We start from the raw sequence: 16432 nt of genomic DNA on the forward strand, positions 1-16432 counted from the left end.
AAGAACTTAAACATGAACTCACTCATAAAAACAGCAGCTCTTTCTCTAGTCATGGTTTTAAACGTTTTGAAATCTCACAGTATCAATTTTGCCGTATCTTTTTTTATTGCCTGCTACGTTACTGCAGACTCGGCAAACTGAGCATTGTGGTTGGCCAGTGATGCATAGTGCACTTGATTTCCTCTCCAGGCCCACTGGGAAGGCAGAGTTTGTACCTTCAGACACATGAAAAGGCAACAGTTTGCCTACCCGGCGCGCAGGGAAGCTGAATTGACTGCACCTACCACCAACAGCCCAAGACGTAATTTAAAAAAAAATAGGAACAAGACTTTATCGTTGTTTTCTTTACAGAAATGTTTGACGATCGACTAGAAATGCCTAGGAGGCCTAGAATCATTGTTGCTTCAACTCAGTGGAAGTGATGATACTGGGTTCTCAGCGTAGCAGTGTGGCTCTAGGATCAGTTGAGCCTTTTCTGATCATAATGAATAAGAAGGTGGGCACCTGATCCTAGATCAGCATATCTACTCAGACGCTTTGTGAACACAGGCCCATGATGAAAGGGTCAGCGCCTTGTTTTCTAATTGACACGGAGTACCCTACGGCTATTCGTTGAAATGCTACATAACAGATTATTTTATTTTATTATTATTTTCAGCGCCATCATTTCTCCATTAAAATACACTAACAGTTAAGACTATGGTTACATCATATTCATTTCAGCAGTATATGGGCCTATGTTCACACATTGACCTGTGTGGCTTCAATACTTCCTAGCCTTAAATTACTTTATAGTAACATTTTGTATTATTTTGCAGCATTATTTTGTAGCACTCGGTTGATGTCACGTCACATGAAGTCCTCGTAGTCTTGTACGTAACCTCCATCGAACTCGCCGTAGTCCGCTAGGTCATCCTTCATCTTGGACTTCATCCCTCCGGCAGGAACCACGCCTTTCTTTTTCTTCTTTCCTTTATTCAGCTGCTGTTGGAAACAAAGAGGGATGATTAGTATTGTCCTTTATTCAGCTGCTGTTGGAAACAAAGAGGGATGATTAGTATTGTCCTTTATTCAGCTGCTGTTGGAAACAAAGAGGGATGATTAGTATTGTCCTTTATTCAGCTGCTGTTGGAAACAAAGAGGGATGATTAGTATTGTCCTTTATTCAGCTGCTGTTGGAAACAAAGAGGGATGATTAGTATTGTCCTTTATTCAGCTGCTGTTGGAAACAAAGAGGGATGATTAGTATTGTCCTTTATTCAGCTGCTGTTGGAAACAAAGAGGGATGATTAGTATTGTCCTTTATTCAGCTGCTGTTGGAAACAAAGAGGGATGATTAGTATTGTCCTTTATTCAGCTGCTGTTGGAAACAAAGAGGGATGATTAGTATTGTCCTTTATTCAGCTGCTGGTGGAAACAAAGAGGGATGATTAGTATTGTCCTTTATTCAGCTGCTGTTGGAAACAAAGAGGGATGATTAGTATTGTCCTTTATTCAGCTGCTGGTGGAAACAAAGAGGGATGATTAGTATTGTCCTTTATTCAGCTGCTGTTGGAAACAAAGAGGGATGATTAGTATTGTCCTTTATTCAGCTGCTGTTGGAAACAAAGAGGGATGATTAGTATTGTCCTTTATTCAGCTGCTGTTGGAAACAAAGAGGGATGATTAGTATTGTCCTTTATTCAGCTGCTGTTGGAAACAAAGAGGGATGATTAGTATTGTCCTTTATTCAGCTGCTGGTGGAAACAAAGAGGGATGATTAGTATTGTCCTTTATTCAGCTGCTGGTGGAAACAAAGAGGGATGATTAGTATTGTCCTTTATTCAGCTGCTGGTGGAAACAAAGAGGGATGATTAGTATTGTCCTTTATTCAGCTGCTGTTGGAAACAAAGAGGGATGATTAGTATTGTCCTTTATTCAGCTGCTGTTGGAAACAAAGAGGGATGATTAGTATTGTCCTTTATTCAGCTGCTGTTGGAAACAAAGAGGGATGATTAGTATTGTCCTTTATTCAACTGCTGTTGGAAACAAAGAGGGATGATTAGTATTGTCCTTTATTCAGCTGCTGTTGGAAACAAAGAGGGATGATTAGTATTGTCCTTTATTCAGCTGCTGTTGGAAACAAAGAGGGATGATTAGTATTGTCCTTTATTCAGCTGCTGTTGGAAACAAAGAGGGATGATTAGTATTGTCCTTTATTCAGCTGCTGTTGGAAACAAAGAGGGATGATTAGTATTGTCCTTTATTCAGCTGCTGTTGGAAACAAAGAGGGATGATTAGTATTGTCCTTTATTCAGCTGCTGTTGAAAACAAAGAGGGATGATTAGTATTGTCCTTTATTCAGCTGCTGTTGGAAACAAAGAGGGATGATTAGTATTGTCCTTTATTCAGCTGCTGTTGGAAACAAAGAGGGATGATTAGTATTGTCCTTTATTCAGCTGCTGTTGGAAACAAAGAGGGATGATTAGTATTGTCCTTTATTCAGCTGCTGGTGGAAACAAAGAGGGATGATTAGTATTGTCCTTTATTCAGCTGCTGGTGGAAACAAAGAGGGATGATTAGTATTGTCCTTTATTCAGCTGCTGTTGGAAACAAAGAGGGATGATTAGTATTGTCCTTTATTCAGCTGCTGTTGGAAACAAAGAGGGATGATTAGTATTGTCCTTTATTCAGCTGTTGTTGGAAACAAAGAGGGATGATTATTATTGTCCTTTATTCAGCTGCTGTTGGAAACAAAGAGGGATGATTAGTATTGTCTTATGACAGTAATTATTTTTTGTTGTTGCATAATTTCCATTAGGGCACCCAACTCCAGGTAGTACTGTTCCAGTCTGTTTTCTTCCGTTTGATGCCTAATGAACATGACCCGGACAAGACTGAATACCGGTCTAAGTAGACCATGTGTACTGGTGATAAATGTCAATACTTGTCTGTCATTTAAATAAAATGAAAAAACAAACCTTTTCCTGTTTCTGTTTTTCACTTAGTAAGACTGTGAGGGAGTTGCTGACTTTTTTCAAGTCCTCCACCTCCACTGTAACATAAGAGGTGCACAGTTAAAACATTATTTCATACAATACAGGGACATAATACAGGCCCCACTGACCGTTGAGATGCATGAACAATAACATTGGTTACTTTTCAAACGGTATATTATTAAATCAATACTTACGTGAGAGACAGAGGTCTCGAAACAAGGACTCTAGGAAGCCGGGAATAGTGTATGGAACTCTCAAATGGGGATATCTTGTCTTTTAACAACTTTTCAAACGCTGTGAACTCATCTTTAGAATACGGGCTTATAGCATCAATTCCTTTGACGTTGTTGACGACACCTGATTTGAGAAGGGAAAATGATTTGAGCACCATGATATTGTAGCGACCCGCACAGACAGCTGTGTGTTATGTGTTAGGCTAGTAGGTGGTTGTGTTGTACTGACCAGTACCCAGTGTTCGCGGGGTCCGACATGTCAATCAACCTGCTATCTGCCAATCACGGGAATGCCTGGAATGTTCTGATGCCGGGCATCGTGGTGGTTGGCGGAGTGGCGTGGAGGGGGGTTGGGCAGGGGGGTGGAGCATTGGAAGTTAAGACCAGGTTCAGCCTTTGTTCTCCCTCTTACGTCTGGGCTTCACAAGAGAAGGTCACGGTTGGCTTGTGGGTTATCTTTCATTTATTTGGCGTGGGCTTCGGCCAAACAGTAGCCTGTGTAAAGTTAGGTTAATAAACCGTCAATTCGTAAACTCAAACCTCTGTCTGGACAATTGTTCCTTTATGATCTAGTCAGGTCATTACATTGGTGTCAGAAGTAAAAACGTTGATAAAAGTTAGCCAGCTAGCTAGCTGACTTCTGTGGCTAGCTACTAGCGGGCATGAGCGCTTCGTCGACTGTGCTTCGCGCGGATTCTGGTGGGCGGACGGAAGGTGTGACGTCGACGCGGCGGGACGAGGAATCTGGGGCTCAGGATGTAAACAAACATGGCGGCGCCCAGTTCCCAGCTGCGTCCGTATCTGTTAAGACCCCGAAGTATTCCGGTAAGGCGGATTGGGAAGCTTTTCATGCTCAGTTTGAACTGTTAGCTCATTTTAGGGGGTGGTCGAATGAAGATAGGGCACTGCAGTTGGCTTTATGCCTCACGGATGATGTTCTGGCCTGTTTGATATTGATTAGCCCCGAGTACAGACGTGATTATGGTGCTTGAGTGGGAGCACTGAGGAGGCGCTATGGACAGTGTGTACAGCCCGGGCTACTGCGCTCCGAACTGAGTAATAGACGCAGGCAGCCTGGAGAGCCTCTACGGGTGCTACCTAATGACATTGAGAGCCTCTCTCGGCGAGCATATGCTCACATGCCCCCCTCCGTGCAGAGCGAGCTAGCACGGGACCAGTTCATACAGGCGCTCTCTCCTACGGAGCTGCGCATACAGACCCAGCTGGCTCATCCTGAGTCATTGCAGATAGCCTTGGAGATGGCTTTGGAGAGGGAGCTGGTGTGGGCTGGGGCTTTGGTGGGGGTGCAGGGAGACAGACCCTCTGTGCGAGCTGGGGGGGCAGAGCAGCCCGGAGCTGGAAAAGCCTGCATGGGTGGCTGAAATGACAGAACTCATTCGTGCTGTGTCGCTACAGGCGGCGCGAAACACACGCCCTGGTCCCAGGGTCTGCTGGGGTTGTGGCCAGCCAGGCCATCTGCGCCGGGATTGCCCCATGTCCCCCAGAGCTCAGGGAATGGCTCGGGGTCCGCATAGACCGGGTAGTGTGGACCCCTGGTTTTCTATCCCAACCACCATCTTCTTCAGGAGGAGCCCACCGGCACAGACGGGGATGGCTCCACTTCCCCCAGAAGCAGACGAGGGCAAGCGGATGGCGCCTGTTGTTGTGGTGGGCCGGACCTGTGTTGGGGACTTTTGTCATGTCCCTGTCACTGTGGAGGGGGTACCCTGCTCTGCCCTGGTGGACAATGGGTCCACAGTAACCCTGGTAAGGCCAGATATTGTGCCAGGTTGGACTGGTGAATGCAGGTGTGAGGCAGAAGAGGAACTATGACGTGCACACCCGGGGAAGGCACTTTGTGGCTGGGGAGCTGGTCTGGGTCTACAGCCCCCTAAGGAAAAAAGGCAGATGCCCCAAGTTGGACAGTCACTGGGTGGGACCCTGCAGCGTCCTGGAGAGGGTAGGGGAGGTTGTTTACCGGGTGCAGCTTCCTCCCAGGGGGAGAAAGGTGGCACTGCACCGGGACAGGTTAGCCCCATACAGATGGGCCTCTTCTCCCCAAACCCCAGGGACCCCCACAATTCCCCTTTCTGGCAATGACATTCTCCAGACAGCCCACTCCCCCCGTCTCTCTCCCTGTGTCACCGTATTACCCGTTCCCGCTTCCTTGTCCCCCATATCCTTCATCCCCTGGTTCCCAGAGGTGCACTCTGCGACCATCACGGCCACGCAGGCAAAGGAGACCTCCGGGTCGCTTCAGAGACTTTGTTTGTTCCCTCGGGGACGAGGGACTTTGTGGTGGGGGGGGGCTGTGTAGCGACCCGCACAGACAGCTGTGTGTTATGTGTTAGGCTAGTAGGTGGTTGTTTTGTACTGACCAGTACCCAGTGTTCGAGGGGTCCGACATGCCAATCAACCTGCTATCTGCCAATCACGGGAATGCCTGGAATGTTCTGATGCCGGGCATCGTGGTGGTTGGCGGAGTGGTGTGGAGGGGGGTTGGGCAGGGGGGTGGAGCATTGGAAGTTAAGACCAGGTTTAACCTTCGTTCTCCCTATTACGTCTGGGCTTCACAAGAGAAGGTCACGGTTGGCTTGTGGGTTATCTTTCATTTATTTGGCGTGGGCTTCGGCCAAACAGTAGCCTGTGTAAAGTTAGGTTAATAAACCGTCAATTCGTAAACTCAAACCTCTGTCTGGACAATTGTTCCTTTATGATCTAGTCAGGTCATTACAATATGAAGCTTTCCACAGGTAACTGGTGTTGACAATGTCTAAAACTCTTGATTCTTAAACCAGACATTTTGCAATATAAATCTCAGATTCTCTGTAAAGCTTTCTATTTATCTGTAATACGTGTAGACTGTCAGCCTTAAATATTTATCATTCAACATACACTACATGAACAAAAGTATGTGGACACCTGCTCGTTGAACATCTCATTCCAAAATCATGGGCATTAATATAGAGTTGGTCCCCCCTTTGCTGCTATAACAGCCTCCACTCTTCTGGGAAGGCATTAATATGGAGTTGGTCCCCCCTTTGCTGTCATAACAGCCTCCACTCTTCTGGGAAGGCATTAATATGGAGTTGGTCCCCCCTTTGCTGCTATAACAGCCTCCACTCTTCTGGGAAGGCATTAATATGGAGTTGGTCCCCCCTTTGCTGCTATAACAGCCTCCACTCTTCTGGGAAGGCTTTCCACAAGATGTTGGAACATTGCTGCGGGGGACTTGCTTCCATTCAGCCACAAGAGCATTAGTGAGGTCGGGCACTGATGTTGGGCGATTAGTAGTGTGTCTAATGCAGTGGGCATCATTGACCCCGGTCATGGACCCCCTACTTCTACGCTGCTGCTACTCTCTGTTTCTGATTTATGCATAGTCACTTTAACTCTACCTACATGTACATATTACCTCAACTAACCGGTGCCCCCGCACATTGACTCTGTGCCGGTACCCCCTGTATATAGCCTCACTATTGTTATTTTACTGCTGCTGTTTAATTAGGCTAGGAGAAACCTCATGATGGGTATAGTGAACATTTTAGTATGATGTAGTAGCCTAAACCTAACTTTCAGAATGAATCAAACCAGTGTAGTTTTAATTCATCAATATACAGTATTTTGTGTGTAAATAGCATTTTATGTGCATGATATGAATGAAGTTTGTTGTAGTGACTGAGTAAGCCTAATTGTAATAGTATGCCTCAACAGTGTCATGTTTGCAAAAGTTTATTGTGCTGAGCACACATTTAGGCAGCCAGGACCACAGGCCGGGACCACTCTGTAGGCCGCACTGTCGGTCTAGCTCTCACTGCAGTCCAATGCCATGGACATCGTTGAAGTTTGGCCTCTAATAATTTAGGAGGGCAACTTTATAAAGGCCTCCTCACAATGGCCTTATCATACAAGGCTCTATAGACAGATTTAAAAATACATAGGCTATTTTTGCGTGGATGATGTATGTATTGAAGTCAAGTGGTTCAACATTCAAGTGTATTTTATTGACAACATAGAACAGCTTGTACAAGGCGACGGTCGGTGGAAGTCTGGCGCCACCAAGTGGACAATTATTTTAGTTCCCTTGTGGCATCAACGCTTCCCGAGATATTTTATAAAAGATCAAATGTTATGTCCGTTTTATTATCTACAAATTATTTATCCAACCCCTATTTGATAGAATAATATTCCAATTTAGCTGTAAATCTGGTTTTAACTCAATAAGGATTTGTCTAGTTTCCGATTGGAGGGCAGATGACCGCGTGACTGTATCCTACCAATGTGTTACTTTGTATCAGTGAAAAGTGTCTTTTCCCGACGTTGATCAAATCCCGAAATATGTCACCATTTTTTAACAGCATCATAATCTTTGATATTTGATGTAAAGTTTACAGAGCTCATTTTGCTGTAAGCGTTTCCGGATTTGACGTGTCTGAGAACGGCACCTTCCTCCCGAAAGCATTGCGGTATCGCTTCTCGGCCTTTTGGCTAAGATCAAGTGTAGTATTTTAATTGGCTTGTTTTACACAGACGTCTTCCGGTCAGATCAACATTATATGATCATAATTTGACCCTGAATAAATTTTGTCCCAGGGACAATTGTTTTGCAATTGAAACAATTCCCCATGTTTTATGGGAATGTTCTTTTGCCAAATTGGTTTGGAGAAAAATTAAACTATTTTTTGAGATTTTAAAAAACATTGATTATGAAGGGGTAGCCAAACTTGAACTAAAAAATGTGGAAAGGGTGCAATTATTAGCATTAGTGACTCTGGTGTCCCTTATCAAGACCAAACTTTGGGAGGCCAGATGTGGTGCGGTCAATGACACCCTCAAGTGGTCACCGACGGGATTAGTTGAATTTATAAAACAGGACATTTGGAAAAGAATACAATTCGAAATAGATAAGTGGGGCATTGTATCAGTGAAACAGAGGTGGAAAGGGGTTTACCCTTCACTGTAAATGTTTTTAGAGCCAATTGAAATGTAGGCTAAGCCTTTGTACATATTTGATATACACTGAGGTTTATTCAGAATTCACTTTGGTATATGTATATGTTTGTATTTATAGAATTCTTTGTATTGTTTTTTGGAGATTGTTAGAGGCAAGTTAAACTTGAATGTAATAATACTGGTCAGGTTATGCAGAACAGCTTTTTTTGAGTAGTCTTGCTATTGTTATATTGTTACACTACTTTTGGATACTGTTTTTATGAATCGATGTCATGTAATGCACTGATTTTGTAATTGTATTTCAATGAGAAATGTAAATAAAAATTCTTTTTCCCAAAAAAAAAAAAAAAAATCTGTTCTTATCAGTTTAATATCTGATACGTCCCCTATCTGGGGACCATATATTAAATTGATTTTTGGAATAGGGAGATGGAATAGGGGCTTGCTCCGTCCACTCCACGCATCGACCTGGTATTGCAGTACCTCCAGGAACGGTGCACCCCCTGCCGTTGTAAAGAAAAAGCAGACGAAGCCAACCGGATGGTTCGTTTATTAGAATCATGATGGATATTGCGTTTAATTAAGCAAGTCTATGTCACTAGATAGTGGTCAGTCACCCATTTAATCAAAACAAATGTAAATAGTTTTTGATGCTTTAATGCCGTTTTTATGTGTATAAAATGATGTACAAAAATATATATGAGCTGTTTTCAAAGGAAATGCAACAATAAAACTTTTCCAAAAGAAAATATATGTTCTCTGGGAGACCCGCCAGGGACCTGTGGAAGAAAACAGGCCCTGATCTCATGTCTGCCAGCAGGGGAAGACCTAACGCCCCAGCTCGTCCTGTTATGGGGTGGGCCGAAGGCCTCCACAAAGCTCTGGCCCACCCTCACGTGTCTGAAGGACGCACTGTGGTCCTCCCGCAACCTGCTGGTAGCGAAACGAGTAGAGACCACCCTCCAGGCAGTGGCCATGGTAGTCACGGATGCTCTGGGGCGATACAGAAGAAATGGGGCCTCGACCCCAGGTGAAGGGTCCCCCACAACACCCAAGGTCCCGGCGGGCCATTTTTATAAACTATCTCTGGAAGCACTGCCGCCACAAGGGAACAAAACAAATTGTCCACTTGGTGGCGCCAGACTTCCACCGACCGTCGCCTTGTACAAGCTGTTCTATGTTGTCAATAAAATACACTTAAATGTTGAACCACTTTAAAAAAATGTTATTTAACTAGGCAAGTCAGTTAAGAACAAATTCTTATTTACAATGACCCACCCACCTAGGAACAGTGGGTTCAGGGGCAGAACGACAGATGTTTTACCTTGTCAGCTTGAGGATTCGATCTTGCAACCTTTACAGTTACTAGTCCAAAGCTCTAACCACTAGGTTACACCTGGCTTCAATACATACACCATCAACGCAAAAATAGCCCATGTATTTTTAAATCTGTCTGTAGAGCCTTGTATGATAAGGCCATTGGGAGGAAAAATTCCCTATGAGAAAAATGAATGGTGGAAAAACAATTGGAAACATTTCCTTGTTTCTGGGTATTATGACTCCAGTGTGTGTTCGCTGCATGGACAGTGCCATTGAGGACTTAAGGCATTTTTAAAACATTTGTCAACTGGGTACAAGGATGGGCAAGAATGACAAAATACCATAAACATCAATGACTAACAGTGTATTATGAAGGCTGTGTTGACCTGACTAACAGTGTATTATGAAGGCTGTGTTGACCTGACTAACAGTGTATTATGAAGGCTGTGTTGACCTGACTAACAGTGTATTATGAAGGCTGTGTTGACCTGACTAACAGTGTATTATGAAGGCTGTGTTGACCTGACTAACAGTTTATTATGAAGGCTGTGTTGACCTGACTAACAGTGTATTATGAAGGCTGTGTTGACCTGACTAACAGTGTATTATGAAGGCTGTGTTGACCTGACTAACAGTGTATTTTATGGCCGTATTGTTCTCCCTCTCCAGATCAGTGAGGAGGAGTTCGGCCGGGTGCTGAAGGAACATCAGGAGCACCATGAGAAAGAACTCAACCAGATTCATAGTGTGTTTCTTCTCAAGTCTTCTATGTATAGAATAATTTGCCACTTAACAGACACTGTTATCCAAAGAAATGTAGAGTACAGTGAGTGCATAGAGAGTGATCCCTGCAATTAGTAGAATAGATACAATGGCAGAAGCACACCTCCAGAGTGGCTCAGTGGTTTAAGGCACTGTATCGCAGTGTTAGCTGTGCCACTAGAGATTCTGGGTTCGAGCCCAGGTTCTGTCGCAGCCGGCCGCGAGCGGGAGACCCATGGAGCTGTGCACAATTGGCCCAGCGTCGTCCGGGTTAGGGGAAGGTTTGTCCGGGCAGGGATGTCCTTGTCCCATCGCGCTCTAGCGACTCCTGTGGCGGGCTGGGCGCATGCACGCTGACACGGTCACCAGCTGTACGGTGTTTCCTCTGACACATTGGTACGGCTGGTTTCCGGGTTAAGCGAGCATTGTGTCAAGAAGCAGTGCTGCTTGGTTGGGTCGTGTTTCGGAGGACGCACGGCTCTCGACCGTCCTCTCTCCGAGTCCGTACGGAAGTTGCAGCGACTAGACAAGACTAACTTCCAATTTGAAACCACGAAATTGGGGAGAAAAAAAGGGTAAAGAAATAAATAAAATGCCAGGTGTGAGAGCAAACCCTAAGTATGATTTAAATATGTTCTTCTATCGATTCAGGCTCCACTGATCACAAGAGAGAAGAGGGTGGTTGTGGGAAGCAGTGTGCTGAGACCGTGTCTGAGTTGCAGAAGAAGAGTCAGGACCTCCGGAAGCATCTAGAGAATGCCTGCAGACAGCTACAGGCCACAGTCAAGGAGAACAAGGCCTCCATGCAGCACCTCAAAGGTAACAAAACTCCCTGTTGAATCCCAAATCAACCCCTGGCTCCTGGTCCTTAGGCCACGTTTCCTGTAGGTTTTAGGATAGCAGGTGACAGAAAGCATTCCTATTTCGAGAACCACTAGGGGGGAAAAACGTGTTTTAATTCAAACATTTTAAGTGCTATCCACTGGGAATACAATGGACATCTTACTGGATGTGTTTTTTACCCAAATCAAATTCAAATCGTAATAATCGGTGTCCTTCCTTGTCCACTCCCTCTTTTTGTAGATGATCACGAGGTGGCACTATGGACGGAGAAAGAGCACAACCTGCAGGAAGTGGAGGAAGTGAAAAGATGTGCAGCCAAAGAATCCTCTGGGTAAGGAAACTTGACTTTTGACTCGTCCATATTGGATAGTGCTGAGCGATTTAACCGAATTTACGGTTATTTTTCGTTTTTTAAAATACTAATTGACTGACATCAGTTGAATTATTTGAACTCCATTTCGTATGTACAGTGGGGAGAACAAGTATTTGATACACTGCCGATTTTGCAGGTTTTCCTACTTACAAAGCATGTAGAGGTCTGTAATTTTTTATCATAGGTACACTTCAACTGTGAGAGACGGAATCTAAAACAAAAATCCAGAAAATCACATTGTATGATTTTTAAGTAATTAATTTGCATTTTATTGCATGACATAAGTATTTGATACATCAGAAAAGCAGAAAGTTCTCCCCACTGTATATATTTTTTTTTCTTCTGTGAGCTTAATGCACACATCGCACAGTTTCTCTAGAGATACTTCAGATCCAGCCTGAACTGTACGATGTAGTAGGGAGTTGTAGTTTCTCTAGAGATACTTCAGATCCAGCCTGAACTGTACGATGTAGTAGGGAGTTGTAGTTTCTCTAGAGATACTTCAGATCCAGCCTGAACTGTACGATGTAGTAGGGAGTTGTAGTTTCTCTAGAGATACTTCAGATCCAGCCTGAACTGTACGATGTAGTAGGGAGTTGTAGTTTCTCTAGAGATACTTCAGATCCAGCCTGAACTGTACGATGTAGTAGGGAGTTGTAGTTTCTCTAGAGATACTTCAGATCCAGCCTGAACTGTACGATGTAGTAGGGAGTTGTAGTTTCCAACAGGCATATATTCTACATAATTGAGCTCATGTATTTTTTTGCCCGTACTACAGACGGCTATATCGGTCCGCTAATTAAGGGATTGTAAAGGCCCAGTGCACTACTTTTGTGGCATTATTTTAAATTATTACTATTTTATTCCTGATTTTTCAGGGGATGCTATAGCACACTCAGCACCCCTACTTCCCTCAGTTATGTTTTAGCGCATAAAACGTGGTAATTAACTACAATGACCATAAGCCATTGCGCATTTACTTGTCCGGTCTGTGTTTCTTTTATGCCTGCTGCAGAAGAGGCAGAAGAATGAGCGATGGTGAGGGGATATAGAGAGCAGCGGTTGCTTCGTGAGGTATCTCTACCTGAAAATACATCATTGATAGTTTGTGATTGATAGTTGGTATTCAGAAACTTTTTATTTACTTTGAAGAACTACAAAATAGTGATGTCAGACAGCATATGCAGCAGCTTTATATGAAATAATAAAGTCCCCAAATAAAACAAATGTAATATTTTATTAAAGTCAATTTAATGTGAATAAATGATGGTTAATAAGTGATCAGCAGTAATGGACAGTCACTACCATCATGGGACTTGTATTAATTGTTTTATTCTGTGTTGCAGCATTCAACCCAAATAATGAAAGACAAAATCGAAAAAACGTGATCATTTTTTAAATAATATAACCGAAAACGAAGAGACCTCAAAAAGCACTAATCGCTCAGCACTAATATTGGATGTAATTCTAGTCAGATGTAAAGTCACTAGTTACCAAATTAAAAGTTGAGCAAGTTAGATTTTCCCACAAATGTACCCAGATGTTTTTATAAACTATTTATAAGTAAATAGTTTATGATACTTGAATGCCATAATTTACTTATTTTGTTAGATACTTCTTTCTCCCTATTGGCTGAAATCGTATTTTTTCAAAGCCATTTTTTAGCCTTCATGCTAGCTGTTCGGTCCGAATTTGTCACCTCTCAACTGCCGTAGGGGGTCTATTCCTAAAATTGTGTGCCAATATTCTTCATTTTAGGCTCCAAAAAAAGTGTCCCGTTACTGGCCATTTTATATTCAGCTGTGTTTTGTATAGGCTATCAATACGTTATCACGTCATGTTAGACGGGCGTTTGGTATCGTGTCATGTTAGACGGGCGTTTGGTATCGCGTCATGTTAGACGGGCGTTTGGTATCGCGTCATGTTAGACGGGCGTTTGGCGTCACGTCATGTTAGACGGGCATTTGGCATCGCGTCATGTTAGACGGGCGTTTGGTATCGCGTCATGTTAGACGGGCGTTTGGTATCGCGTCATGTTAGACGGGCGTTTGGTGTCGCGTCATGTTAGACGGGCGTTTGGCATCGCGTCATGTTAGACGGGCGTTTGGTATCGCGTCATGTTAGACGGGCGTTTGGCATCGCGTCATGTTAGACGGGCGTTTGGCGTCGCGTCATGTTAGACGGGCGTTTGGTATCGCGTCATGTTAGACGGGCGTTTGGCGTCGCGTCATGTTAGACGGGCGTTTGGTATCGCGTCATGTTAGACGGGCGTTTGGCGTCGCGTCATGTTAGACGGGCGTTTGGCGAATGTTTGGCGTCATGTTAGACGGGCGTTTGGCATCGCGTCATGTTAGACGGGCGTTTGGCGTCGCGTCATGTTAGACGGGCGTTTAGCGTTTGGTATCGCGTCATGTTAGACGGGCGTTTGGTGTCGCGTCATGTTAGACGGGCGTTTGGCGTCACGTCATGTTAGACGGGCGTTTGGTATCGCGTCATGTTAGACGGGCGTTTGGTATCGCGTCATGTTAGACGGGCGTTTGGTATCGCGTCATGTTAGACGGGCGTTTGGTATCGCGTCATGTTAGACGGGCGTTTGGTATCGCGTCATGTTAGACGGGCGTTTGGCATCGCGTCATGTTAGACGGGCGTTTGGCGTCGCGTCATGTTAGACGGGCGTTTGGTGTCGCGTCATGTTAGACGGGCGTTTGGCGTCGCGTCATGTTAGACGGGCGTTTGGCGTCGCGTCATGTTAGACGGGCGTTTGGCGTCGCGTCATGTTAGACGGGCGTTTGGCGTCGCGTCATGTTAGACGGGCGTTTGGTGTCGCGTCATGTTAGACGGGCGTTTGGTGTCGCGTCATGTTAGACGGGCGTTTGGCGTCGCGTCATGTTAGACGGGCGTTTGGTATCGCGTCATGTTAGACGGGCGTTTGGTATCGCGTCATGTTAGACGGGCGTTTGGTATCGCGTCATGTTAGACGGGCGTTTGGTATCGCGTCATGTTAGACGGGCGTTTGGTATAGCGTCATGTTAGACGGGCGTTTGGTATCACGTCATGTTAGACTGGCGTTTGGTATCGCGTCATGTTAGACTGGCGTTTGGTGTCGCGTCATGTTAGACGGGCGTTTGGTGTCGCGTCATGTTAGACGGGCGTTTGGCGTCGTGTCATGTTAGACGGGCGTTTGGTATCGCGTCATGTTAGACGGGCGTTTGGTATCGCGTCATGTTAGACGGGCGTTTGGCATCGCGTCATGTTAGACGGGCGTTTGGCATCGCGTCATGTTAGAGGGCGTTTGGCGTCGCGTCATGTTAGACGGGCGTTTGGTATCGCGTCATGTTAGACGGGCGTTTGGCGTCGCGTCATGTTAGACGGGCGTTTGGTATCGCGTCATGTTAGACGGGCGTTTGGCGTCGCGTCATGTTAGACGGGCGTTTGGCGAATGTTTGGCGTCATGTTAGACGGGCGTTTGGCATCGCGTCATGTTAGACGGGCGTTTGGCGTCGCGTCATGTTAGACGGGCGTTTAGCGTTTGGTATCGCGTCATGTTAGACGGGCGTTTGGTGTCGCGTCATGTTAGACGGGCGTTTGGCGTCACGTCATGTTAGACGGGCGTTTGGTATCGCGTCATGTTAGACGGGCGTTTGGTATCGCGTCATGTAAGACGGGCGTTTGGTATCGCGTCATGTTAGACGGGCGTTTGGTATCGCGTCATGTTAGACGGGCGTTTGGTGTCGCGTCATGTTAGACGGGTGTTTGGCGTCGCGTCATGTTAGACGGGCGTTTGGTGTCATGTTAGACGGGCGTTTGGTATCGCGTCATGTTAGACGGGCGTTTGGTATCGCGTCATGTTAGACGGGCGTTTGGTATCGCGTCATGTTAGACGGGCGTTTGGCATCGCGTCATGTTAGACGGGCGTTTGGCATCGCGTCATGTTAGACGGGCGTTTGGCATCGCGTCATGTTAGACGGGCGTTTGGCATCGCGTCATGTTAGACGGGCGTTTGGTATCGCGTCATGTTTGGTATCGCGTCATGTTAGACGGGCGTTTGGTATCGCGTCATGTTAGACGGGCGTTTGGTATCGCGTCATGTTAGACGGGCGTTTGGTATCGCGTCATGTTAGACGGGCGTTTGGTATCGCGTCATGTTAGACGGGCGTTTGGTATCGCGTCATGTTAGACGGGCGTTTGGTATCGCGTCATGTTAGACGGGCGTTTGGTATCTCGTCATGTTAGACGGGCGTTTGGCATCGCGTCATGTTAGACGGGCGTTTGGCATCGCGTCATGTTAGACGGGCGTTTGGTATCGCGTCATGTTAGACGGGCGTTTGGCATCGCGTCATGTTAGACGGGCGTTTGGCGTCGCGTCATGTTAGACGGGCGTTTGGCGTCGCGTCATGTTTGGCGTCGCGTCATGTTAGACGGGCGTTTGGCGTCGCGTCATGTTAGACGGGAGTTTGGTGTCGCGTCATGTTAGACGGGCGTTTGGCATCGCGTCATGTTAGACGGGCGTTTGGTGTCGCGTCATGTTAGACGGGCGTTTGGCGTCGCGTCATGTTAGACGAGCGTTTGGCGTCGCGTCATGTTAGACGGGCGTTTGGTGTCGCGTCATTTTAGACGGGCGTTTGGTGTCGCGTCATTTTAGACGGGCGTTTGGTGTCGCGTCATTTTAGACGGGCGTTTTGTGTCGCGTCATTTTAGACGGGCGTTTGGTGTCGCGTCGTGTTAGACGGGCGTTTGGCGTCGCGTCGTGTTAGACGGGCGTTTGGCGTCGTGTCGTGTTAGACGGGCGTTTGGCGTCGCGTCGTGTTAGACGGGCGTTTGGCATCGCGTCGTGTTAGACGGGCGTTTGGCGTCGTGTTAGACGGGCGTTTGGTGTCGCGTCGTGTTAGACGGGCGTTTGGTATCGCGTCATGTTAGACGGGCGTTTGGCATCGCGTCATGTTAGACGGGCGTTTGGCGTCGCGTCATGT

At 45.9% G+C, this 16432-nt stretch overlaps 1 long non-coding RNA gene, 1 other non-coding gene and 1 pseudogene across 2 annotated transcripts; 2 read left to right on the forward strand and 1 right to left on the reverse strand.

Moving 5' to 3' along the window:
- Window positions 1-77: 77 nt before the first annotated feature.
- LOC120036121 lies at window positions 78-3400 on the reverse strand. The gene is made up of 3 exons (XR_005474412.1): window positions 3173-3400; window positions 2961-3034; window positions 78-984 (listed from the first exon to the last, which is right to left on the reverse strand). It is a non-coding gene; the product is annotated as an uncharacterized LOC120036121 (long non-coding RNA).
- A 4279-nt stretch (window positions 3401-7679) lies between these two features.
- On the forward strand, window positions 7680-7880 carry LOC120036124 (annotated as a pseudogene).
- A 607-nt stretch (window positions 7881-8487) lies between these two features.
- LOC120036123 lies at window positions 8488-8669 on the forward strand. The gene has a single exon (XR_005474414.1). It is a non-coding gene; the product is annotated as a U2 spliceosomal RNA (small nuclear RNA).
- Window positions 8670-16432: the final 7763 nt, after the last annotated feature.

Source organism: Salvelinus namaycush, unplaced genomic scaffold (assembly GCF_016432855.1).
Source record: "Salvelinus namaycush isolate Seneca unplaced genomic scaffold, SaNama_1.0 Scaffold1212, whole genome shotgun sequence".
Classification (NCBI taxonomy): domain Eukaryota; kingdom Metazoa; phylum Chordata; class Actinopteri; order Salmoniformes; family Salmonidae; genus Salvelinus; species Salvelinus namaycush.